Source organism: Mchenga conophoros, linkage group LG12 (genome assembly GCF_057382185.1).
Source record: "Mchenga conophoros isolate Kocher_MC1m ecotype Shallow Benthic linkage group LG12, M_conophoros_male_GT1.1, whole genome shotgun sequence".
NCBI lineage: Eukaryota > Metazoa > Chordata > Actinopteri > Cichliformes > Cichlidae > Mchenga > Mchenga conophoros.
Window position 1 is genome coordinate 9,113,217 of NC_140537.1, and position 27,931 is coordinate 9,141,147.

General features: G+C 40.3%; 1 pseudogene; it reads right to left on the minus strand.

Moving 5' to 3' along the window:
* LOC146562115 (uncharacterized) lies at positions 1 to 27,915 on the minus strand (annotated as a pseudogene).
* Between the last annotated feature and the right edge of the window lie 16 nt (positions 27,916 to 27,931).

Sequence of the window (27,931 nt, forward strand, 5' to 3'; positions counted from 1 at the left end):
CTAGACATTGGTGGTGATGAAGATGGTGAAGATGAAGACTGAGGCTTGGATGGAGCACTGGCTGAGGTGTCTGAGGTGGTCTGAAAGAGAGAATGACAGAGAGCACATATTTAAACCATGCAAAATGGAGGCTGATTGGCTCAAAGAAGGTAGGCGAGAAGATGAATGGACTAGAGTAATGTTATCAGTATCGACATTGACAGCGTGGGAAAGTGGCAGTGATGTAAAGAACAGACAAGCAACTGAGGAAACACTGAGGAAAACAGGCAAATGACTGATTACAGATCTTTTTCAATGAACTTACACATAAGCTTCTTTTGGGTTTGGGGTTGTAATTTACAACTTGTAATGTGACAAAATGTGGAAAAGTTCAAGCTGTGTTATTACTTTTTCAAGGCACTCTAGCTATGTCAAACCAGAACGGTTCTGTTGCCTGGCTAAATCATCTTCATTGGCTCTTAGCATTGTGCTCTATGGGAGCATAAATGATCAACTCAAACATGAACTGTTGAGTTACCGACTGAAGTGAAGTCAGTCCTTATTTATCACTTATTAATTAAACACAGATTTCCTGTGATTCACTGCAAGTTTTCTAATGCTGATTTTTTTTTTAGAGCACATCAGCTCTGTTTTTGTTTGAATTTCACTTAGACTGGCATGAACACTTTGCGCTGGTGGCCGCTGTCAGAATGCTTCATGTGTAAATGTTCCTATATAAAATAGAAAAAAAAAATGCATGAAGAGACAGCATAATGTAACTCCATGGGTCTTTCGTTTCTCTGTTTGCCCCCACTCAGCAACATCTAAAAAGAAGACAATTCTATTACCTTGAATGCCGGGACCTTTCAATTATTTGTGGAAGGTGAACTCCATTTGCAGAATACGGCTACTCTTGGCGTGAAGTGTTTGAAATGTGCTCTTCCAAGCACAGGATGAATGGCACTACTTACTGTATTCTTATTACTGCTCGCTGCCTTTTCGGCAGAGGGTATATGGAGTGATGCCATTTATCATGCAAGACATGAGGCTGGGGTTTTACAAAACACATTTTCACCTGCAGGGAGTTTGCAAAGCACATCTTTGATGCATTTTCATATTTATTGGGCATCTTTATTTATATTTCTTGCTTGCAGTGAGCAAGCTAGCCAGGATACTCTGAGTGCAGGAGGCACTGTCCTCGTGACACAGGTGTCAGAAAGTATTGAGTAATTCAAATGTTGAATGTCCTGTGGGGATAAACCTTAATTTCTTCAAGTGAACACGCTGAAAATCCATAAACAAACTGGCAGTGAGAGTGTTTGATAGCTGGACTGCCTGAAGGCTTTATTGGAAGATTACTGTAGTAGCCCCAGGAGGCCCTATAACAGATGATGTGACTCTTGCATGCATGCAGATGTGACAGATGCTATGCTTATGGATTTTTCAATGAGACATACACCGTGCAACTCCCAGGATCAGGAACTATAGCACCTAACAGGAAGCTGTCCTTTAATTTTCAGGCTCCTTAACAATTATGTTGTTCCCTCTAGTTCATTCAAGATTATTTCTAAAAATGCAAAAAGAAATAATTCCCTCAGGTACCGAGATTAATTTTGTAAAACAAAAATTATAAATATCATTGAAGGGACTGGTCTTTGTCTACAGTTTATTGCCAGAAATTCCTTAGGCATCATTTGCTCCACAGAGCACATTTTGTGATATCGAACTCTAGAATAACTTTCACACATTCACATTCTGGCAATGTTATTCAGCATGCTGCATATCTGTCACGTTTGCTTAACAGAAATGACTCAATTACGATCTTTTATTAAGTGCCATGTTTTATACAGATCTCTCTGATGAAGAGAAGATTAACTCCCGAGCCTCTGATTTAACCCCCTAGCTCCAAGACATTTACATAACTTAAAAAAAAAACAAACAAACCTGGGGGCTTCCATAAAATTTGTTAAATTCACCCCCACTGGCTAACAAACTACTATAACTTAACTGGGGAAACCAGGTGTTGGGTTTTTGATTTTCAATTTTGAAATGCATGCAGTGAACATGAATGGAAAAATAAAAAAGGTTCTGGTGATCATGCACTGAACAAATGTAACAATGAATATACCCAGTAACTAGTGAAGTCCTGAGCATATGAGGTTGTTTTTTTAAACAAGCAAAGGATGGACCTAAAATACATTTCCCACTCATATTAATCACAATGATCTTCAGGATCAGGCCAGCCATTAAGCTGATATTTATGTAGTCTTAATAATAATAATAATGAATCAATCTGAATTAGATAGATAGATAGATAGATAGATAGATAGATAGATAGATAGATAGATAGATAGATAGATAGATAGATAGATTTTTTTTTTTTTTAAATTTGCTATTGAGACATGTGCACTTGAGATATGTATGACTGTGAGCGAACAATATTCTTGGTCATACTTTTGTCCTTTCTGAAATGAATGTTGAATGTGAATGTTGAGAACAGCTACACTGATCCATCATCGTCATTGTTTTTCTGATTTTTTGTGATTTCTAATGACTTATAGTAATTTTAATGTAAATAAGTTTCCCCTCCATGCCTTGCTTTCCAGGTTTGTCAGTGAAAGTCTCTGCTGTATGTGGGGTGGGCAAAATAAAGGAGAGACAGGCGTGCCGTGTTTCACACATTCATAGTCAAGAATTGCAGTTGGCTAAACAAATTAGGGTTAGGTGAGCAAGGCTCTGCTGCTTTCTTTCTCATCATGATGGTAATGTCACCCTGCTGTATGTGTTGTCACCAACGCTGTTGTTTTTTCTACTGTACCACACTTGAAGAAATTTGTTTCCTTAACGAATGCATGTTAACCTTTTCTATCCTTTCTAAGCAGCAGGCAAAAGTTACATCCAATCTGGCAGGACTATGGAGAAAATCATTCACCCAATCATACAGTAGCGACTTAGTAGCCTACTCTGTAGCCTACTCTCAAGATAGGCCTGTCCTACAGCATACCCTGCTTTGCCATCATTGTACACACAATTTGGCCCAGAATATACAAATCGAACATTATAATGTGTTCATTAAAACTGGTGTCAGAGCTCATCAATTCATCAGGAGAGTCTTTGTTTGAGGGGATAGATCAAGGGAGGTGGGCATTTCAACACTGACTTCTCTTTTTCTGATACCCCCCCCCCCCCCCCAAAAAAAACAAAACAAAACAAAAAACAAACAAAAAAACCAGGGCAAGACAAAAAACAAAAAAATAATGCACACATACCTCCGAGGACCAGAGCTGAATACACATTCCTGTCTGGTTGGTCTCAGTCACTCTTTAAAACAATTTGGCCTTGCTCGCACTCTCTGTGGCCTTTGAACTACAGCTGCTCATCCCTGATGTTTGCTACATTCGTCTGCACATTATTCTTCCTTAAAGATACAACAAAACACAGCAGGTAAGACAGAAAAATGAGAAGAAGCGAGAACGTCATTTATCATGATCAGGGTTGCAGCTTTGACTAGCGCCATGTGGAGGCATAGGCGTTAAGCAGCAGACATTTTTCACAGAAGAGGTATTACACTGTGCTCAGATGGGCAGTGGTAAAGGTGGAGGATGTGCTTTGACTTTTAGATTTGTTTTAGGGTGAGAATAGTGGCGCCGTCCGTAAAGCCGATCTGAAAGTGGAACGAAGACCCGCCAGTCTGAGTTTTATGGCTCGTGCATTAAAAAGTCAATAAAAATGTTACTTTACTGTTTGTGCTAACTCCGAGCCACTGTAATTTAAAGAGATGTGAGTTGTATTGATTCGTTTCACACTCCTAATAGTCCCAGTGACACCCTTGGATGTGGATAAAAGTGACAGAGTTGTTGCCATAATGTATTTTTTAAGTAAAGAGCAGGTACACAAAACATGACTGCACCACTGGTTTTTATGGTGAAAGTATTTTAACTCAAATAAAGACTATCAGGTGTGTGGAAATGTAGCTTTCAATAGTAGCAAGACACCACCTGCCATTATAAATACTGAGGTTTAACTACTTAGTACATTTTCAGACTGTGGGGTGTCCCATCCTTTACTGCATACTATACGTTTTAAATGTAAATCTACTAGTTTATGGATAAATATGGCTGATTCAGGACTCTTGTATTGCATCGAATCTGCAGAGAAGCTGCATTATATAAATATTTCAGGTCAGTTTTTACATAATTTCTCTCATTGCCTAAAACCACAGAGCCATATCCAGTCCTAAGGATCATACAAAAACAGAGGCTTTTCTCCCCCAAAAGATCAAAAGTAATAATCATGCTTTGTTTCTGATGTCATACATTTTTCTAAGTTTTGTTGTTTTTAGTTTTCAAACAATATTTATTTAAATACTAGAAGAAAGTGCAATTTGCTGAAAAAAGCATTGACAAGTAAATATGACAGTGGCTCAAACTCTATCAAACTAGTGAAAAGTTCTAAAACAGCCTTTAAATGTAACATATTCACAAAAGTAGTCTAAAAATCTGTCAATAACGTGTATTTGCATAGAAAGGGAAGTGCACTTAAAGATGACTACCAAATCAAATCAGTGCACATGGACTCCCCTGTTAAAATGACCAACTTGACAGCAGAAAGAAATGTGTTTAATTCAAGGCAGTGAATTCAAGGCATATTAACATTCAGTCAATGGTATTGTATTCCTTAACATTAATATGCATGTATCTGCCTCTGTGTAATATTATTGTTTTGTAGTATGTCAGGGTTGTTCCGAATAGGTGTACGTTTGTATGAGATTAATGAAGACTCAGTCACCTTGCTGTCAGAAAGGAGCTGATTTATGCTTTTATTATTTATTTATTATGCTTTTGGAGCATACATGATGTTTGAGCTGATAAATAGTAGGTCTGAAACCTCTATATTATTGCATAGTGCCTGTTTTATGTCTAGCCAGGGCTCATGTAAGAGGGTATGTTTAAACCATCCTGAGATGAATTGTAGCCTATTCCTAAGAAATAGTGTTGAAAGTTAGGCAGATCTAGCCCCCCTTTATCCTTGGTACTTTGTAGCGTTTTTAAGCTAATGTGTGGGGGTTTACCTTTCCAAAGGAATCAGTTTGATTCCTTATTGATTCTCACTGGTTTCTCATTGGCTCGGTTTTAAGAGTAAACACTATTACTAACAAGCAATAATAATTTCTTTTATTCATGCAAATTAATTACATGCTGTGGGTCAAATGTTTCTGCAAGTTTGTTGAGGTATTTCCCCTCATTTTTGTAATCACTGTTGGAGTTGTTACTCAAAAAAGTAAAGACTTTTAATATTTATGTTAACAAATATAAATCTAGGGCTACGATCCCGCACACCAACACAAATCCCAATGAGGACACACATCTCTAAGAGCTTTCTCTTAATAGAATGAAAACCAGCATTAAAAAAAGCGATCGCTGCAGTGATTCTGCTTTAAAAATGCAGCCTGACCTCTCATCTGCTTGTTACCTGTTGAATTTCAGGGTCTGGATACTGGGGTCAGCATTCACTCAGCTTTCACTCTGGGTTTTTGGCTAGCTTAGTATTAGAATGCTGTCTGTGCAGATGCTTGCAAAGAATTGAAGTTGTGTTAGCAGCATAATGTGGTTGTTTCTGTCCTGGATGCACTTTTCCACTTATCGCTTTCTTTTGTGCAAGCAAAATAAAAGAAATGTCCATCTCCGTGTTCTAGACTGCAGCGCTATTTTCCTCCTCTGGCATGCAAACTGAAATCAACTGATTGTAGTGAGTTGATTGATAGGCAGGCAGCAGGGCTGGACTGGGACAAAAAATCGGCCCGGGCATTTTGACTAGAGACCGGCCCACCAGGTATTATAGGAAAAACCATAAAGCCTTTGAATGAAAACAAACGCTGTTGTCACAGTGATGTACACTGCCTTGTTGGTATATATGTATCAGTCTAATAAACTTAAACCTACCTTAAACCCATCCTCCCTATTCTGGTACTCTAAACAGTACCCGAAAGTAGACTGCTTGGTCGAGTTAACCTCCTGAACTATCTACAACACATGGTGAAAACCTGAAATTAAGACAGAGAAGACTAGAGGTGAGACATGATCATTACTGATTACTGATGACAGATTTAGATATATTTTCATAAACCATTCATTTGCCACATCAATAAACAGCATGGCAGGGCAAAATATTTTTTCTAACATGGCAACCTTTAAAAAGTGAAAGGAGATAGAAAGACAGGTGAGAAAGAATAAAACTTAATTGACTTTTTGATGGCATTTTACACACAGTACTGGTACAGAATCTAAAAAATGTGGGAAAATACTGCCATCATATACAGTACTTAGCTACTTCTGAAGAAATTATGATGGGACCCTAAAAAAAATTACTATGTACAATAATGGATTTCTATACATTTTACATCAGATGAAAACGTTTGTTGTAAGATTCAGATAATTATTTGTTAAAAGTGAGAAATTTTACATGAGAATAAGAAAGAAAAGTATTTCTTTGTGCCCCCCTTTCCCTGTTAATGTCCTACCTGGCCCCCTGGCAAAACTTTGCTAGACCCGCCCCTGCACAGTTACCAGCTGTCAGCTACATAGAAAGAGGATGCTGGTGTTATTTGCCTCTCAGAAACAGTTCATAACTTCCCTTCAACTCATTCATGTCACCTAAAAGGTAAACCTGTTTCTCCATCACCTGTTCAGCTCTGATGATTCAGTAAGGACATCTCCTGGTTTCATCTTCATGTTTCCCTCTCACCAGATAACCAAACCGATATCATGACCAGCAGCTTTTACAGCTGTGGCTCCAGCAAACCTCAGCTGATACTAGAAATTAATATTAAATAAATTCTAACAACAGCTGATCAACCTTAACCCTGGAGAACCCATGGGGTCAAATTTGACCCCATGGTTCCCCTAGTAAACCAATGGGGTCGGATCTGACTGCATGGGTTCTCCAGGGTTAAACGTGCTGCTGTTGTTTAGCGCGACATCCGCTGGTTTCCTCTTTCTGGCGCAAAGTGGGAGATAAACAAACAAGAGAGAAAAGCCGATCAGCTGATCATTAATCAGTTTCATGATTTAAGTAGAAACAAGAGAGGGAGGGGGAGAGAATGAGAGAAGAAGAGGCAGCTGTACAGCAAAGACACAGAATAACTCCAGCTTTGTGTCTTTTTCATTGTAGCTGACGTCCGGGACAAACTGTGTTCCTTTTCACCTCAATACAAAACGCGCAATATTTTCTCTGAGTACGAGACCATTCCGTTTTTTTCATGGGCTGTTGGAAACTCTAATAACTAACCTTATAAATAAAATAAGATAAAACAAGTTCAACATCAATAACATCATAGCACCTGCCCAGCAGTATATAAACTCCGTCATGCTAGCTAGTACGCAGTACGAGTTATTGTAACTGACTGTAAAAAGTCAGCATAACGAAAATAATCTCCACCTAAACTTGGTTTATATCTGACCCAGATAGACTGCAGGTCATAACTTCTTACCTAAAGTTCAGTTCACCGCCTCGGGTCTCTGCTCCTCCTGCTTTTCCGTCATCCACCTGCCAGCGTGTTGCATCTGCTGGCCTCCACCACTTGCTAATGTTACTGAATCTGTGGAAGCTCCGCAATAGCCACCACCAAAGAGTTATTTTTACACATCTCCCAGCATCTGGCCAATCCACCACCTCTCAGTGTTTAGACCGTTATGGAAAAAAAACAAAAAAACCCCAAAATATCGGCCCATAAAAACGAAAAATCACCATCGGCCCACTGAGCAAATGGCCAATATGCCCGATGGCCAGTCTAGCTATGGCAGGTAGACGAACCAAGGAATTGTACTACTGGGAAACGTTTTTCTACAAAAACCGGTTCTTGATTTCCATCCCTACTATGATTTCCAGGTGTGCCTTTTGTCAAAAATTAACTGGTAGAGTCCCGAAGGTTGTAGTGTTTCTATATCGCAGAAAATATTACAGGAATTAAGTAAACAAAGAAATGGCCTATTGAAACTTGAAGGTTTGGCAGACATGAATGTTTTTCCGTTTGATCTATGCTCCCCAGATTTAAAACATCAGATACTATTAGACTACAGTGCGTATCAAGTACAGTCAAACTATTGCAATAAAACAGGCAGAATCATAAGAAGAGCAGTTCTTTTGATGGTGTTAAATCTCAAGCTCAGATGTAAATGATAGTTTGGGCAGACCTTTGAGTGAAATGTTTACTTAAGTGATTTATTCAGAATTCAACAGAACAATTAAGAATCCCACAACAACATTCAGTAAAGACATTTGGTGTTGACTTTGTTGGACAGGACCATGAACAAACATAGTTCAAGGTTGCCAAAAATAGCAAGATAGCGTTTTGCTTTGGTAATCAACTTTTTTGATTAACACAATTATTATATGCTACATGTATCTGATATCTTCAGGATTATTCTGTGATTGTTCTACAAATTGAAAAAATGAATAGATAGGTAGACAGACAGACAGACAGATAGATAGAGCAGACAGCATAGTCTACAGGGCGAATGTCATGGTCCACGGCCCGGTGTCCAAGGAGCTGATGGGATGCCCACGCCCACGGGTGTGGCTGTCGACTCCACACCTGCATCCCATCCCAGGCGATCAGGCGGACCATTTAACCCAGCTCAGCCAGCTGCTCCATGCCTGTCCGTTAGTCGCCTCTCAGCGGTAACATGCTTCCACGTGAAGGCGGTTGCGAAATTCTCTTTTGCTGGAACAAACGCTAACCCTTTCCTTGTGTGCTTAGGTAACAGCTCGGCGTGTTTGGAGCCCTCTCCTGCCTGTCTTCCTGCCCGCCTGGAGTTTTTGGATCACTACCGGCACTCGTCTCCTCTATTCACCTGGAGCTTCCCCCCGGACCCTCACCTCTCCCTCCGGTTCCCACGGCCCCATCTGGACCATAAGATTAATTCTCTACCCACGTATGCTGTTATTTCTCCGTTCCCCTGTAACCCTCTTCCTCTTTCTGTTGTAGCCTCCCACAGTCCTGATTACGGCGTTCCTGAGTTATTTCCCTTGGTTTTCTAGTTACCTGGCGTGCTTTCCTTTTACCCTTCCGGGACACCCTTAGTTAAAATAAAGTTTATTTTGCATGCACCTTGGCGTGTTGTCTCTGCTTCTAGGTCCAGCTTGTGTGCTGAACTACGGTTCATGACAGCGAAAAAGGAACTTATACATTCATAGACTGAATTCACTTGGCATGATAATTGTTCTATATGTTGGCCTACAGTATAAGTTCCTCAAAAAACCTTTTCACCCACTCACTACATATAGCACTGCTCATGAACTCCATACAAAATTTTAACAGGACTTTAATCCTATTTGACAGCTGGCTTGATACCCCAATGTCAGATTGAAAGAAAGTGGAATAAACAATTAGATGGTGAAGCTATGTGGTCTCATCTCTTATGTAGAACCACACAAGACACTTGAACCCTCAATTGCTTTAGCAGAAATCCAAGGATGTCTTTGCTTATTTCATGTGCTTACATGTTATTAGAACAAAACCTTAAATTACAAAACCAGTCCAACCAGTGCACATAACTGCAGACAAAATAGTATGTCCCAAGTCCTACTGCAGCACCTGCACATGTATACACAAACAGATGGGTGATTTGGAAGCTAAACATCAGTCATCTCATTTAGCCCTCTTGTCTTAGGGCAGGGATAGCTCAGTAGGTAGAGTGGTTGCCCCATGATCGGAAGGTCAGGGGTTCGATTCCCCTTAACAGCTACCCTGAGGTACCCCTGAGCAAGGTACCGTCCCTACACACTGCTCCCCGGGCGCCCAATGGCTGCCCACTGCTTCACTGAGTGAATGGGTTAAATGCAGAGAGCAATTTCCCCACGGGGCTCAATAAAGTACAATAATGTACACACTTTCTTTCTTCTTCTTATGCTTTCTTGTATATCATTTGCTACTTACACAACGCCATGATGCCAATTCCATTTCAAGATCTCCCTCTTGGTTTAAAGACAAGCCATTTGTTAGTTTCTCATTGTACGATGTTGCGTGAATTAACATTAATGTGAGCTAACGTGAATTAACATACTCTTTATCAAGGTAATATTCTTTTATCAGACTTATAATAAAGAGTCGATCATGATATAGTAACTGTAACAGGCCCTGTGCTTCAAATGCATAGAGGCAGAGTCCATCACAGCTAACACAACCTGAGTTGTAGGGTGTGCAAAGGTGCCCCAGAGGCAGTTCAGCAGATAATGGCAGGATGTAAGATGCAAGCTTGGACAATGTACACTGAGAGGAACAACTGAGTGACTGGGATAGTCTGCAGTACTACAGCCACATATGGATTAGAAGTTTGACGAAGATCATTGACAACTACTGGACAAAGTTCCGGTGAGACATCAGGTTCCTAAAAGACAAGCAGCTGCTGGTCATCCAACTATGTCTAGTTGGATGACCAGCTATGTCTAATAGCTATGTCTATTACACCACAGTTGTAATAGTGGTGGTAATCCCAGCCATTAACAACACCACAAAGAAAGAGTACAAGAAAATAGACAAATACCAAGGGCTGAAGGAACAACTATAGCAGATGTGGAAAGTAAAATCTGAAGTGATCTTGGTGGTAATAGGAGCATTGTGAGGTTTTTTTTGTTGTTGTTTTTTACTTACTGACATTTTTTACATACAAAATAATATGAACAGCTGATGGTTATGTTTCTTTAATAGAGATTAAACGAGCCAACAGTGTTTAACAGCAGAACAAAAATAAATTACTGATTGATGAAACAATCAGCACATTTCCAACAAAAGTAATAATTCATTACTAAATATATAAAATAGAACCTTTGCCTCTACACATCTTTACTTTTACTCTTTGCTTTTCTGTTCATAATAGGATGTGCAACATTTTTGAGTGCTTACTATAAGCAAAAAATACATAAATCAATACATTTCACCTTCAGGCCTACTTGTGGTTCCTTGTATATATATATATATATTTTTTTTTTGTGTCCCGTTTGGATCTTTAGCCATCAGAATTGTTGTCTTAAGGCCAAGAAAGATGCCAAGCGGATTTATTTTACCAGGTGGATCATCATGGCCTTGCCATATTGGTCCATTTGATTGACCTTTATTATAATTATGAATTTATTTTATTTTCAGTTGCTACAAACGGGACAGACATGACTGGAGGATAGGACAGGGAGAAAGAATGAAAGAAAGAGAGGGAGAGAAAGAAAACCAAAGGGGAGAAGAGACGGTGAGAAGGGGAGGGGAGAAAAAAAACCAAACAAACAAACAAACAAAAAAAAACACCTGGATCACCTGTATGGAGAAAAAAAACAGAAGAGAAAGCAAACAACAAAGAGCAACATAATAAAAAAAAACAAACGGCACCATCACAATTAACTAGCTAGCAGTAGATATCAGTAGATACTAAATAATAAAGGATATTGTGCAGCACGCAAGATAGACAGCGCACAATGTGCTTTGAGGCAGCAGCCAAGAAAGCTGTAGTCCGCGTCTGTGAATACCCGTGTGTACACCTGTGTGGATCAGCATGTTTGTATTCCAAAGGTTTCTCCATGTAACGATCTGCTAGGGAGTGTGGGGAGCCACAGCCCCGTCCTCCAGGGTATGAAGCAGGTATGGAGGAGATCAAAACTCCAGCCATCCAGAGGCCCCCAGAACACAAGAGACCAAGGAAGACTAACAGAGGGGCAGCCGCGCCACTGTCCCAGTAAGAGCTGAGGAGAGTCCCAGGTGAGGGCTCACTCAGCAGCCGCGGAGCAGAAGCCAGGGGGAGTTGCAGTGACGCGCCCGTGAGCTCCGCCGGCAGCCAGCTGTGCTTGAGTGACCGAGCCCCAGGCCGAGAAGCCGGGGGCACCCCACCTCCGAAGTGGCCCGAGCGAGCCCCAGGTTTCAGGCCCCGATAAGCGGCCGCCAAGGAGTGAGCCGGTGTGTACCCGGACGCCCACCCCCAGACACAAAGAACCACCAACGCACCGACACCTGAGGGAGTCCGCCACTGGCAGGGGAAGTGGTGGTGGGTGGAGATAGGCCTCCAAACCTTGGAGGGCCTGAGATGTCCCCAGAGAGGTGGTGTCTGATACCCAACCTGACATATAGACACAGAGATACAGGCACACACAGACACAAACATCCATTCCCACCCTCATGCTCTCATATGCACTTACTCCACACTCAACCAACGTGGAGACAGACATAAAGAGACGCTGTACACACGATCACACTCCCCAAGCGTACTCTACGAACCGGGTCTAGGTACCCTTGCCCCTGGAGGGGGGAACTGCACCCAGACCCAGGTGGTGTTACCCTTTTCCCTGCGGTGGGGAGAGGCAGACCGCCCCGACTCCGGCAGCAGGGAGGCCCCACACTCCAGACCGCAGTCGGACCGCCAACTCCTCCTAGCCCCCCCGCTCCAGCAGGCCACAGAGAACGGGGGTGAGAGAAGACTCCAAACCTCCCTCCACCCGCTCATTGTAGTGTTGATGCATGTGTGTTCTAAGGTGCAATTAAAACCCAGGAGGGCATGGAGCTACCTGCCAGAGAGCAGCAGGTAAGCGCATAGTCCCTCCTGCTAGCCCTCAATGTCTACGTGTATTCAAAATTGAGAGGTGGGCAACGACGCCAGGGGTGAGGTATACAACCTGATGGTAATTTGGACTCCGTGTATCGTGCCCACCCCCAAGATCCTATATGTATGTGTAATGAGAGTGTGAGTAATGTGAATGTCTAAGTTGTGGGATAAAATTGAGGCAGAGGCAGCCAGAAGGGGACGGGGGGGGGGGGGGGGGGTAGCCTCCTCTGCACCCTGGTGACATACCCCTACTCCAAAGCCCTGCATGTGTGGGTGGTTGTGGTGGAGCGGGAAGAGGGAGGCAGCTGGAGATGGGGAGTGAAGGAAGGGAGGGGCAGGTGACCCCTCCCTGTAGGCACTCCCATACTCCGCGACCCGCCAGGGAAAGGGGGCCCAGGCCCATCCAGACCGGGGCCCAGCGCAGCAGCTCCCCCCGGCCCCACAGAGCCCGGGACAGTCCACCCAACCCCACCACAGAGAAAACTGCACCCACCCCACCATTCACTCTTCTTCCAGACTACATGAGACAATAGACGCCCAGGCTGAGATCTTCCTCCACCTCTCCTGTATCTCCCCCTCCTGCAGAGAGTTCCTGAGGAGAGGAAAGCTCCTGCAAGGTGTGACAATCTCCCCCACCAGTTGAAGAGCCCCCCAGGCGGCTCGACGCACCGGCGGCACCCTGCGCCAGGGATGGGCCCCCATGCACCCACCCGCCCACAACCCCGGCAACACACAAACCAGGACCCAAGGCCCCGAGGCCCGGCCAGGGCCCCAGCCCAGAGATGGAGCGCCCCCAGAACCTCACGCCCATCCCGGACCCACCCAGGGGCAGACAGGCTACCAGGTCAGTAACCCACGTCCGTCAGCACAGACCCTCCCCTAGCCCCGCTGCACGCAGCCACGAGGAAACAGTCACCCGAGAGCCAAAAGAGCCCCCACCCGGACATGACCGCTACCCCAGGTTGAGCCCCCCCAAGGAAGATGCCTCCGGGGAACCCCCCGACGCCCTAAGCCTGTCCCTACCCCCACACCAATCACAACAGTGAAGGCGGGACCAAACTATGACCCCCCACCCCCACTAGGTAATGGAGCTGATCAAAGGAGCCCAGAGCAATTGATCTGATGTCGTGGCAGAGGCTGTATCAAGACTAATGTAATCTAATAGATAATTTCTATATTGGTTAGAATTAAGATTGTTTTTATTTTTCCAGTTCATGAGGACAGTTTTCTTGGCTATGCATAGGGCAGTGAAAACCATATGGGCTATATTCTTTTCTGAAGTGACATTATCTAAGCTGCCCAACAAACACACTAAGGGGGAAGTTGGAATGTTACATTTCAGACACTTTGATAAGTCTTCAAAACTTCGCCAAAACTTCTGCACTGGTGGACAGGACCAAAGAGCGTGAATGTAATTGTCGGGTGTATTGCCTTGACAGTGTGAGCAGTTGTTGGAAGATGTAAAGCCCATCTTGAACATCCGATGACCTGTATAGTGCACTCTATGTAGTATTTTGTATTGTATTAATTGCAGACTGGGATTTTTAATCAATTTAAAGGTTCTTAAGCATACCTGAGACCAGAAGTTTTGGTCTAAGCTGACTGATAAATCTGCTTCCCACTTTGCAATAGGAAGGGATATTGATTCATCTAATTTAGAAAATGTTCTGTATATTTTAGATAATAATTTGGGGAATTTAAGAGTAAGGAAATGTGCCGCACTTGGTGGTGTTTGTAATTCAACTTGACTGAGGTAAAATTTCTTTTTTACTATGGATTTAATTTGTTGATATTCTAAAAATCTTTTCTTGTTGATCCCATATTGTGCAACTAGTCTGTCAAATGGAATAAATTCTGTTCCCTCTAATATATGTTCTAAGTATTTAATTCCTTTACAACTCCATTCTGGGAAATTAATCATATTATTGTTTTGTAATATGTCAGGGTTATTCCAGATAGGTGTACGTTTGCATGGGATTAATGAAGACGCCGTTATTTTTAGAAACTCCCACCATGCTGTCAGAGAGAAGCTGATGATACTTTTAAAGCATTCATGTCTTTTGATGTTTGAGCTAATAAATGGTAGGTCTGAAATCTCTAGATCCTTGCATAGTGCATGTTCAACATCTAGCCAGGGCTCATCTAAGAAGGTATGTTTTGACCATTCTGAGATGAACTGAAGCCTGTTGGCTAAGAAGTATTGGTGAAAATTAGGCAGATCTAATCCTCCTCTATCCTTGGTTCTTTGTAGCGTTTTTAAGCTGATACGCGGGGGTTTATCTTTCCAAAGGAATTTGGAAATATATGAATCCAGAGATCTGAACCAATCTTGTGATGGTTTGTTAGGGATCATCAAAAATACGTAATTTATTTTTGGCAAGATCATCATTTTTATAGTAGCGACCCTTCCCATGAGTGATATGTGTAAAGATTTCCATCTAGTCAGATCGCCTTCTACTTTCTTTAGAAGTGGGATGTGGTTTAATTTAGTTAAGTCTGAAAGATTAGGAGAAACATTAATACCTAAATATTTAATATTTCCGGATTGCAGTGGGGCAGAGGAAGAATTATGGAAGGAGCAGTTAATGGGGAGAACTGTAGATTTTGACCAGTTAATTGAATAATCTGAAACTCTTGAAAACCAGTTTATTAGAGTAATTACCTCAGAGAGGTTGGTTTGTGTGTTTTGCAGAAAAAGCAACACATCATCCGCATAGAGACTGATTTTATGTTCTACGTTCTTACATTTTATGCCCTTAATTGTTGTAGCCTGTCTAAATGCTGCTGCTAGAGGTTCGATAAAAATTGCAAAAAGTGAAGGGGAGAGTGGGCATCCCTGTCTGGTGCCCCTCAGGAGACAGAAGCTGGAGGATGTCTGGTCATTTGTTCTGATATGAGCTGTTGGGGAATTGTATAATATTCTTATCCAGTTTATGAAAGAGTTTCCAAAACCAAATTTGTGTAAAGTTGCGAATAAAAATTTCCAGTTAACTCTGTCAAATGCTTTTTCTGCATCTAGAGATAATATTATGGTTTCGATGTTTTTATTGTATGAGTAGTCTATTAAATTAAGTAATCTACGAGTGTTTGTTGAGGAGTCCCGACCTTTTATGAAACCAGTTTGGTCAGGATGAATTAAGAGGGGGGTTATTTTCTCTAATCTCTTTGAGAGAGCTTTGCAGATTATTTTAAGGTCTACATTTAAAAGAGAAATTGGACGATAGCTTGAGGGAAATAAAGGGTCTTTGCCTGGTTTTAGCAGGAGACTAATGTTGGCAGAATTCATATTTGGTGGTAGTCTGCCATTTTCCTCAATTTCCTGCAACATTCCGTGGAATACTGGTGCCAAAATTGTCCAGAATTCTTTGTAGAATTCTGCAGGGAAGCCGTCTGGACCTGGAGCCTTATTATTGGGCATACTTATCAGGGCTTCCTGGAGTTCACTTGGCGTCAGTGGCGAATCCAGTTCCATTGCTTGACTGTCCAGTAATTTTGGAAGAGTTACGTTGTCAAGGAACAGATCAATTTCATTTTTAGATGGGTTTATTTGTGGTGAGTATAAAGTTTCATAGAAATCCCTAAAAATGTTGTTTATTCTTCCAGGGTCATATATTGTGTTCCCCGATAAATCTTTAGCAGCACATATAATTGTTTTTTCTTTATTTATTTTTAACTGGTTAGCTAGAAATCGACCTGATTTGTTACTGTGTTCAAAATTCTGCAAGCGAAGTCTTTGTATAAGGAATTGTGTTTTTTTATTAATAGTTTCATTTAATTCTAGTTTTGTCTTGCGTATTTTGTTCAATGTTTCCTGATCTTGGTCGCACGCGTAGGCTTCTTCTAGTGATTTGATGTTTTTTTCTAATTCCTGAATATTTTTGTTTTCTTCTTTCTTTTTGTGTGATGAGAAAGAAATTATTTTACCTCTCATCACAGCTTTCCCTGCTTCCCATAGAACAGAAGCAGATATTCCGGGAGTGTCATTAAAGTCTAAATATGAAGTCCATTCCTTTTTAAAATATTTAATAAAGTCTTCATCTTTAAGCAATGATGTATTAAATCTCCAGTTTTTACTTGGCGTAGTATTATTCTTGTGCATTAGTGTTAAAGATACAGGAGCATGATCGCTGACAGCTATAGGATGAATCTCAGTGTCTGAAATGTCACTCAGCAGTGAGCTGCTGACCAGAAAATAATCCAGACGAGAGTAAGAGTGATGAACATGCGAGAAAAAAGTATATTCCTTACTGTTGGGGTGAAGGGAGCGCCATGCATCGCAAAGACCAAAGTCGCTCATATACTGTTTGATTATATTTGTGGATTGCCAATTGCGCTGAGTTCCTGTTGTGTTGAGCCTATCCATTTCTTCATTTAGTCCAAGGTTGAGGTCACCGCCAAGAATGAGTGTGCAATCGAGGTGTTCAGAGAGTGCACTAAAAAATCCGTGGAAGAATGAGGGTTCATCAACATTTGGACCATATATACTTACAATACATAGTTTTTTGTTCAATATTGATAGTTTAATAATTAGAAATCTACCCTCTGGATCTATAACTGTATCGAGTACTGTAAAATTAACATTTTTATGTATTAAAATTGCTACTCCCCTTTGTCTAGAATTATAACAGGCTGCAAACACGTTAGGAAACTCAGGTGTTTTAAGTTCGTTTAAACCTGTGACAGGTCTGTGAGTTTCTTGTAATAAAACAACATCTGCCTGTAGTTTTTAAAGCTGGTTAAATATCTTTAACCTCTTTCCTCTGGTGCCAGCTCCATTTACAATCCATGTGACAAACCTCAGCATGCCCATAATTGTGTGTGTATGTCTAATGATGTACGCTGGGTGTTTCGTTTAGACAGGTGGAGAAAATGTGGAAACATCCCTTGTTTGTAAATAGAAAGAGAGAGAGGAAAAAAAAAGTGTGGTGAGAGGCTCCAGGACTCTGACTATGTGTGTGAATATTCACTAATATGAACAAGCGTGGCTTGTGTTATGTGTCCTGCAAGTCTGTGCGTGCTGTGAGGCTGTTGTGAATATGCTGCCGTTGAGCGGATGTGTTTGCGTGATCGTGGTGTGAAAATATGGAGAAATAGAGGGTGTTGTTTGTAGGTGAGTGGGGAAGTAGGTGATCACAGCAGTGAAAGACAAGAGAAAGAAAGAAACCACATGAACTGTGAGCGACAACAAAAAAAAAAAAAAAGAAAGAAACGAAACGAAACGGAAACATTCCAATTAAAGCAATGACGGAGGGTGACGGTGTTATATCTGCTATGACATCATATTGATATTACTAGGTTAAACCCATGTTAAAGGAGAAAGTGTGAATGAATAAGAAAAGAGTGTAGCGGGTTCTTATCTGGAGTGCAGTCAATATAACCACGGTGTGGTGCCGGGGTCGCGGTAGAGCTGTCCGTCCACGTAGAGCCAGTCCACGGCGACGACAGCACGGGAGCCTTTCTGGATGAAGCTACGTCGAACTGGGAACAGGACCTTGCGTCGTTCCAGGATCTCTTTGGGGAACTGGTCGTTCACGCTGAAGTCCGTTCCTTTCAGCTCTCTGCCGCGACTCTTCACCTGTTCCTTCTGTTTGAATTGACCGAATTTGGCCACAATAGGCCGTGGTCTCCCGGTCCGCGACCTCACGCCCCCCAAGCAATGTACTCTATCGAAGTCGATGTTCTTTACGGTGTCCTCCGGCAGCTTCAGGTGGATTTTGATGAAGCTTTTCACCGTTGCCTCCGCGTCCTCTCCGGCAGATTCTGGAATACCAGAAAACACAAGATTATCTCTCATGCTACGGGCTTGTAGATCGATAACGGACTCTTTTATTTTTTTATTTTCAATGTTTAGCTGGGTCACGTTATCGGTGAGAGATTTGACCGACTCCCGTAGCGTGGCATTTTCAGCGGCAAGCGTTTCCACCTGCTGCTGGCTGAATTCCAGGGATTCTCTCAGAGATTTAAATTCCCGGTGTAAAATCTCCACCAGGGACAGCCTCGCATCGAAACTGGACAATCGCTTGTCGATTGACTCCAGGATGTCTGCGATGTCTTTGCCGGCAGGCGATGTTGTACCGGGGGAGTCTGCCGGGCGACATCTCTTCGATGACGGCGTCTCAATTTTGGCCGGGGAGGATGCACTCTGGGCCTTCTTCATTACTAAATCTTGAAAACAGCGGTCGATGTAATCTTGGAGAGCGTCTAAACTCTCCCCGTTGTCCTCCAGGGTGTTAGAGATGATAAAACAGATGTTGTTAGTTATATGACAATTGATTAGTATATTTGGTAATACTGAAGTGTGAAAAACCTTTGTTAAACTCTATGCTACCATTTGCTTTTTTTCCGCCAATTCTCCGGCGTCTGACGTCACCTACAACATGGGTCGCTTACCTTACTCGTCACTTACCGTCGCTCCGTCACCTTCCACCAGGCTCTGCGTTCCTTGTGTATTTAAAAGTAGAATGGGAGGCAGAGCCTTCAGCTTTCAGGGCCCTCCTCTGTGAAACCAGCTCCCAGTTGGATTTGGGAGATAGATACCCTCTCTACTTTTAGGGCTTCAAAATAGAGAGGGTGTCTAGTTTTAGGGTTTAAAACCTTCTTCTTTGATAAAACATATAGTTAGGGCTGGATCAGGTTACCCTGAATCCTCCCTTAGTTACAATGCAATTGCCCTAGGCTGCTGGCGGCTTCTGTTACTTAATTACTTCCAGGAAAAAGTACTTCTTTACATTATTCATTACATTACATTCACGTTTCTCTGTGAAATGAACTGAAACTCACTGTCACATAATTACCATTTAATAATATAAATCTGAGCCTACAGTCTCACAAATGAACACAAATCCCTATCCTAAGGAGGACAAACATATGTTTCTCTTGTTATTGTGTTAGCAGTGCAATCTAGTTGTTTTAGTCCTGGATGCATTTTGCATTTTACCATTTTGTTCTCGCCCTTTTGTGCAATAAATGTAATGTCCATATCCACACTGTAGACTGCGGCCTGATGTCCTTGATCCTTAATTCTGCAGGTGGTCTCTTGTTGTTAAAAGAGAATTGTTCAGTTCCAAAGTGCTCACAATAGAAGATAGAGATCATTGGAGTTCTCTATCTTATATTGTTGGGTCTTTATCTTATTATATAAAGGGACTTGAGATGAAGGGTGTTGAGTTCTTATGCTATTTTCACAAAAGAACAAATAATAGTAATTGACTTTGTTTTTCAGGTCTTTATAATCTGAACAGTTAATATGTAAACGGATATAATGTCACATACAGCCAATCTATAACATACATAAGTCATTATTACAGGCTTGTCCTAATCCAAACAGAAATACTGCCGCAATATTTCAGTTTGTAAGAGAAGAAAACCTGGCTGTCTCTACTGTCTTATACCACTTGAACTCCTTCAGCTATTCTTCGAAGAGATAAATTGTATTTGGCTCATTTTGTGAAAAGATAAGAAAGCTTGAATTTGTCTTAAAAAATTAGCTATGCCTAGAAACAAGGGAGGAAAGGGCCTGGCTGATGTGTATCTTTAATATTTCTCTCAGAGTGGCATACCCATAGTAGTCACATGATAAACAACAGGAGGTAGAACTGGGAATGACTAATGGCAATGGTGGTAAAAAAACAAGGCTTGTGGCAACCTTCTAATATCCAGAAAACAGACAACTAAATTTAGTTTAATTAATGCACTTCCTTTGCTATTAGCGTCCAACTTAGGAATCTTACATTGAATGCAAGCTGTGTGTAAAACATTTGTAAAGATGTCTAACAGTAACAGACACCAGATCTGGGGGCATATAGAAAAAAACTGAGATATCACAGTGGTTACTGAGCTTCACAGGTTGAGCTGAGTGATTAAACATTTTAGCAGTATTTACAACTTAAAAGTGATGCTGATGCATAGCGTCATAAAGATATTGAATTGTCATAAGAATCCAGAATTAGCCATGGCAGCAATTTGGGGAATGGCTTGAGCCAGCAGAGGCACTTGAGCATAGAGTATTCATTTCTTGGGAGACTTCAAGCGTTCAAGAACAATGGGATGCGGATTTATCTCACCACGGATCAATGGCATGTGTGACAGTGCAAAGTATTTGTCAAAGTGAGGGCAATATGAAGTTGTGCAGGAAGACACTGTGTTCGGAGTCTATATTTGCTGATGTCCTGTGACTGCTTATTTCTCCTCTGCTTGATGTTATCTCACATTTTTAGCACAGCATGCAAGATTTCAACATGTGTGTGTAAGATAGTAGTGAAGGAAGTATCACATTCTTAAGCTGTTGTCGGCTCAAAAGTATATTTTACTCATTGTTCTGTCTCTGATGTTTGACATTTACTTTACAAACCAATGTATGTTCAGAGTACAGCTGTCATGGTTCCAAATTTTCATGATACATATATTTTGTGGATCAAAGATTGTGATATGTTATAGGTGAACAAGGTAGCTGCAGGGAGTGGTGGTAGTGGTTGAAACTGGTATAACTAATAAAAATCAAAGCATATAAATAGCATTAAAACCAACAAATGACTCTAACAGTATTCATTATTCAGTTTGTACACAAAATATCATGATACCTCAGTGGACTAAAACAGTAACCCAGCTAGGGAATTTTGGCTCTCACATGCTAATTTGTAGCTTTTATTTCTCAGTTCTCCTTATGGGTAGCTAAAACTGAGCCCAGAAGTACAGTAGCGCAATCAGGCTAACCACAAAGTCTAGACACACTAGTGAGTAAAGACACAGAGCATAGTATCAAATGTTAACAGAACAGTTACTGAGACGTTGGCTCAGACCTCAAAAAAACAGGAAAAAAGTCCTCAATATTTGGATCATCTCCAGATTCATTCAGTAACATAACAACAACCTAACTGCACCTGCATGAGTGACTCAGTCTAACTTAGCAGCTTTGTGGTGTGAAGCGACTCTTTGAACTTATAGAGTGTTTAAACAATTCAATTCAATTCAATTTTATTTATATAGCGCCAAATCACAACAAAAGTCGCCTCAAGGCGAGAGAGAAAAGTGTGAAAATGTTCATGCCTGTCTGAGAAAAGTATAAAAAGTGTAAAAAGTGTGTAGTGGGGGGGGCGAGGAATAGTCAGTTTCATAGCCGCAATCCAGCATGAAACTGGAGCATCCAGGAAGACGGCAGCTGAAGACTGATGGGGATGAGGAACTATCACATACGACCAAGCCCCTACATGAGGTGTACCGCTGATGGATAGATGAAGTGGTTGACCTCAAGAAACCAAAAATACAAATGGCCGACCTACGGGACACTACAGAAGCTCTGATCATAGACACACAACCATGGGCCATAAGCACCAGATATATTGAGGCAGGAGTCTACCACAGCTGACAGAAGCCAAGTCCCAGACTGCACAAAGGTGCTTCGTTGATTATCCCATACAGTACGTAGTAGCAGAATGTAAGACGCAAGCTCACACATACATTGAGAGGCACAACCAAGTGGCTGGGATATTGTGCATGAACATCTGTGCCAAATATGGATTAGAAATCCCCAAGTCCTGATAGGAGACACCACCAAAGATGGTTGAGAAAAACAAGGCTAATATCTTGTCAGATCTCAAGCTCCTGTCAAACAAGCAGCTGCTGGCCAACCAAGGACCAGAAGACCATAGTTGTGATAGATGTGGTAATCCGAGCAGACAGGAAGATCAGGAAAAAGATGCGTGAGAAAACAAAGAAGTACTAGGGGCTGACGGAACAACTAGAGCAGATGTGGAAGGTAAAGTACAAAGTGGTAATAGAAACTTTAACCCCCAAACTTGAAAAATAGCTCTAGCAGATTCTACAGGGAGTGCAGAATTATTAGGCAAATGAGTATTTTGTCCACATCATCCTCTTCATGCATGTTGTCTTACTCCAAGCTGTATACACTCAAAAAACAGATTCAGGTCCTTCTTTCAAAGAACACATACAAATTTTGTTAGTTGTTCATAAATGTAATTAAAAAATACCAAATTAATTTGATTTTCTTTGTATAAACCTAAAATTATTCTAAACCAGCAGAGGCTGATTCTGAACACAAAATGAATGAGTTTGTTGGGGCACTGGGGGTAGGAGGAGTACATTTTTGCACTTAAGTATTTGTAAACTCAAAGAAATAAATTCAAGCCCCTCTTTAAGCTTAAACATTTTTTTAATCTCACTCAACGCAAATGTAGCACTCCAGCGTTACTGCAATTATTATTCGTGTGGTGAACCTAAATTATTTTCTCTCAAAGCAGTCTTTGTTACAAGAACACAAAGTTATTGAGTTACACAACGGTCCGCCTTCTTTGAAAATTTTGCGCTCTTTCAGGATCACCTAAATGAATGCAGCTGCTCTTGGCCTCTCTGTACTTTTTGGATAAAACTACACCTTCAGGTAAGGTAACATATTATTTTTTCATATATCCAATTGTGTATTTCTTTATCAGCTAAATCTATGGCAATGCTATTTATCATAGAAGCTTGTAACAGTTGTTTTTTGAACTTTTGGTGGTGCTACCATTCTCTTCTCTGCTTGAATACTATATTTTTGACAATATAGCAAGGTCTTTTCAAAAGTGCCTTGTTTTAGAGGAGAAAAGTAAAATTTGGTGGTTATTGCATTTACATGACTCTAACATGTAATTTGAACACAATGAATTTATGTTTCCAAGGTGAACGTAATAAAATCATATAAGATCTACATGAAATTTACCAACTTAGCACCTCTTAAATTTATTCTTGTTGATATGACATGATAAAATCTAACAAGAGTGGTTAGCTGCCTTAAAGACTCGCGATATCACAAGATCACGTGAGATTTTAAACAACAGGAGGGAGGAAAGCACATGGTTTGCTTCTCGGTCATCTTGGAAAGGTAAGAGTGAATCTGTCTTCATCCATCCAGATGAAAATACTTTTTGTGCAAAGATATCATTAGTTTGTCTATTCTTTTCAGTGATATTTATTCACATTTGTTTTTTGTTGTTGTTTTTTTTAAATCTGTCTGTTTATGCCATTTTCGCTAGCTAACACGTTAGTACAACAATATAGCACAATGTCAAGCTAGCACAAGTATAAAAGCCTAATATGAAAGACATAGCTACTTCAAATGTAGATATTGCTTATAACTTAACCTCTGCAAATAAGCTAGTTGGACCCTACCACAGAAACTGTTGTGATAAATACAAATTTTATGTGTGGGTTGATTAAATGTGTAAGTTTGTAAGTTGCAATTGTTCCACAGTAGTTTACTTAACAATTGATATATGTTTTTAGTACACTGAGGAGGAAAGACCAAACATGAACTGATATTTTTTCTGTTTTTTTTTATTTTTTTGAAATAAAATATTTGTCTACTTAATAAACTTAGAGACTTGCAGTGCCCCCCTGTTAAGATAACACATGTTTAATTGTGAAATGGTATTTTAGGTAAGGTGATCATTTTTAATTTGAAATTTGTGGGACTGATTTATCTAATCTGTTTCAGGACGCAGCTGCCATCCAACCCCATAAGTGACCATTGTCGAAAGGGATCATTGGCCATTATCAAGTTTGTGATTTGAATGTAGTTGGGCTAAAAACATTGAAAGGGTCTTAGTGATTGATTGAGTCCAGTCATTAATTACTTAGGGTTCACTTAAATGAAGATTAGCCTGTTGTTTATTTATTTAACCTTTGAGTGAAGGATGTGGCATTGTAAGGTGTGTAGTGGATCTCTACCTACACTCAAAAAAATAATTCATTGGATGAACTTAATTTCATCTTGCCACCTATATTCCATCTAAACAAATCATGTTATATCAATCCATCTTGATTGTGTTGTTTCAACACTAAATATGTTTGTAAGTGTAACATAATTTAAACATTAACATTCAATTAATTTGATTTTTATTCAGTTAACATTTTTTTACCAAGTTAGTCTAATTAAATAAATTTAAATTCATGTTATATTGTTTAAACACTTTGGCACATCAAATTCAAATTCAAATTCAAATTTTTATTTGTCACGTACACAGTCATACACAGTACGATATGTAGTGAAATGCTTGGACAACTGCTCGTGACCTAAAGAAAACAAAAAAGGAAAAGGCTATGAATAAGAAAGGAAATAAATATGAAAAATTAAAAAGGGTAAATTTAACTAGGAAGGAATAAAATATAAATTAAGGTTAAAAATGAAATAATTGTACAACACAAATTAGAATGAAGGGTAAATTTAACTGGGAAGAATAAGATAAAGATAAATATATAAATTAAAGTTGAAAATAAAATAACTGTACAACAAAATACACAATACACAATATAGAACTATATAAGAATGTATGAAGAAATCTAAATATAAATAAATATATACACAATAACAGCAGCTGTACAAGTATTAACCGGAAATGAAGAATATAGTGACCAGTGTTGTGCAAAACCAAAGTCCAGAAAGTCCAGTGTGTGTGTAAGAACCATATGTGTGGGTCAGTACTGTGTGGTGGTGTGATTGAGAGACCGTATCGCCTGCGGGAAGAAGCTCCTCCTCAGTCTCTCTGTGTTGGTCTTCAGGGAGCGGAATCGCTTTCCTGACCTCAACAGAGAGAACAGTCTGTTGTTGGGATGGCTGAGGTCCTTCACGATCTTCCTGGCCTTGGTCCAGCACCGCCTGCTGTAGTCTTGTTACATGAACTAGTAAAATATTTGTTTGTTACACCAATGTTAATCTTGTTGAATGAACAAATGTAATTTATGTCTGTAGTACTTACACCAATCATGTTTCAGTTAGTGTTTGTATTGCTTATGTAAACATTAATTTAAATTAAATTAATGAAACATACATAAATGATAACTTGCAAAACCATCTCTTTTATTTTGCTTGAACATTCTTAAAACAGTTGGCAGGATCCCAGTTCAGCCTAGCTTTCTCCCCTTTAACCATCTCATACTAAGACCACAGAACTTCCAGATCAAGACATGCTGACAGAAAGAAAAAATACAATAAAATAACCCTAACCCTAATAATAAAAATGAAATGTCTGTTGAATAGTTTGCAGACAAAAAAATATTATCCCCAAAGCAACTTTGGTAAAATGTAGTAAAATATGCATTGCAAACAACAATATGAATTTTAACACAATTTAAAGCTCAGACATAACATTCAACATTACTATGTTGCTTGCATACATTAGTCCTCCATTTAATAAGGCTGTATCCATTAATAGTGACTTTATGCAATTTAACGTGTGGAGAAAACATTCAATTTTGAGCATAACTGCTCCACTCAAACAATTTGTGAAAACCAGTGTGCATTTGCCTTTGTAACAATTGCCATCTGGCAAAAATCAGTGTTTACACTTCAAGTGTATAAGACTTTAAGTTATGAACAAACAATCTTTGTATAATAGCCACAGAGCAAACCACATAGTTTATATGAACATTTTATAACTTACAATTTTAAACTTTAAAACAGTAAGCACATATTTGCATTGCAGAAACCTTGAAAAAAAGAAATATCTGGCTTGCCTGAGTCTGTTTCAAGCTCATTCACCCCATTAGTTTGTTTTTTTAGGAACTGTGCCTTGGATGACAACCTCTGTCCATCCAGCTTCATGATAATCTTTTGCAAGACTTCAAAAGTTCATTTGAGCTCCGGTGGGTAGCTTAGGTTCAGACAGTATATCAGTCCAAATAACAGAGCACAAGCAATTGCAATGCTCCTCAAACCAGTGAGAACCTCCACGCCTTCAATCAGGACACCGATGTTCTCTGGGTCATCTCCAGGCTCCGCACCCTCCTGATGTATGACATACACTCCCATCACAGTTTGTTGCATGGCTTCAGTGTTGGCCTCAGTGTTCTGTGACGTAAAATATAATAATACATTTGTTTGAGTCTAGATATGAAAAAAAAAAGGAATTCAACAAAACAAGGACCAATTGCAAAATTGTAAAATCACAATTTCATATATCGAAATTACCCATAACTCCTGGAGCAAATTACATAACACAGAACAACTTGTGAATGTAACTGACCGTATATTCCTTCACAAGTTTCTCATGGTCTTCATTCAGGTAGACACAGAAGGACTTCAGGATGCATGCTCGTCTTGTATGTATTGTGTCATCCTAAGAAAAAAGGGAATCCATAATGACAATATTTAGCTTTTAGGCAGCAGTTTGAAAAAGGAATACTTAGTTTGGAAGAGTCCAAAAGGCCACATGGTAAATAGACTGGTTCTGATATAGCGTTTTTCTACTCTGAGCACCCAAAGCTGCCTTTATACAACAATTCATTCACCCAATCACATTTTCGAAACTGTTTAAATAGCCTGTATTTATATAGCACTTTACTGGTCCCTAAGGACCCCAAAGCACTTTACATATCCAGTCATCCACCCATTCACACACTGGTGATGGCAGCTACATTGTAGCCACAGCCACCCTGGGGCGCACTGACAGAGGCGAGGCTGCCGGACACTGGTGCCACCGGGTTTACTGCTTACTGTCTAACATTCATACACATTCACACTCCGATGAATGCATCGGTGAGCAACTTGGGGTTAGTATCTTGCCCAAGAATATTTGGCATGCAGACTGGAGGAGCTTGGGACCAAACCGCCAAGCTTCTGGTTAGTAGCTGACCTGCTCTACCACCTGAGCTACAGCCACCTCGAAACATCTGTCCAAACCAAATCAGACACAAAGTGAGGCAACTAAACACTAATGTTTTTTTTGTTTTTTGTTTTTTCTTGGGGGGGGGGGGTCATTTTGATCAAAATTAACCATACGATTTTATCAATTACTTATTAATATAAGACTGATGCTTATATAATTTGTATAAAATATGAAAACCTCTTAGGACTTTTGCCTACCATATGTATAGATATCTTTGCTCATAAAATTGCCAGATTATGGGCATAAAAAGTTCTTAAGCACAGATCTAACCCACCTTGGAGATGGCCACCATGATGTGTCTCATTTTTCTGCCAGCCACCCCACCTTTGCCTCGAAAGAGCTCCATCATGCGTGGAGTGTACAAGTCTAGCTCATAAAAGAATCTAGATAGCAGCGGTACTGTCGATATGTGCAGGAATTCCGTGTCAATCTGAAAAACATGAACAATGCACTTATAATATGCACCAGAGGAAGGACATACCAGGAATTATTAGCTGTTTTATCACTATGTTATGTCAATATTAGTGAAGCAAGAAATAACTGGTCAACCATAAACACACTCTTGCGACATAAAGCTAGACATATAGGACATGCACCTCTTTCTCGGTGAACAGAGCTGGCCATCTGCTTTTAAAATCTGCAATGAAGGGCTGTCCTTGAATAACTTCTTGCCTTCTGTACGAAAAAGTCTTCTGCATTTTCATTGTCACTATA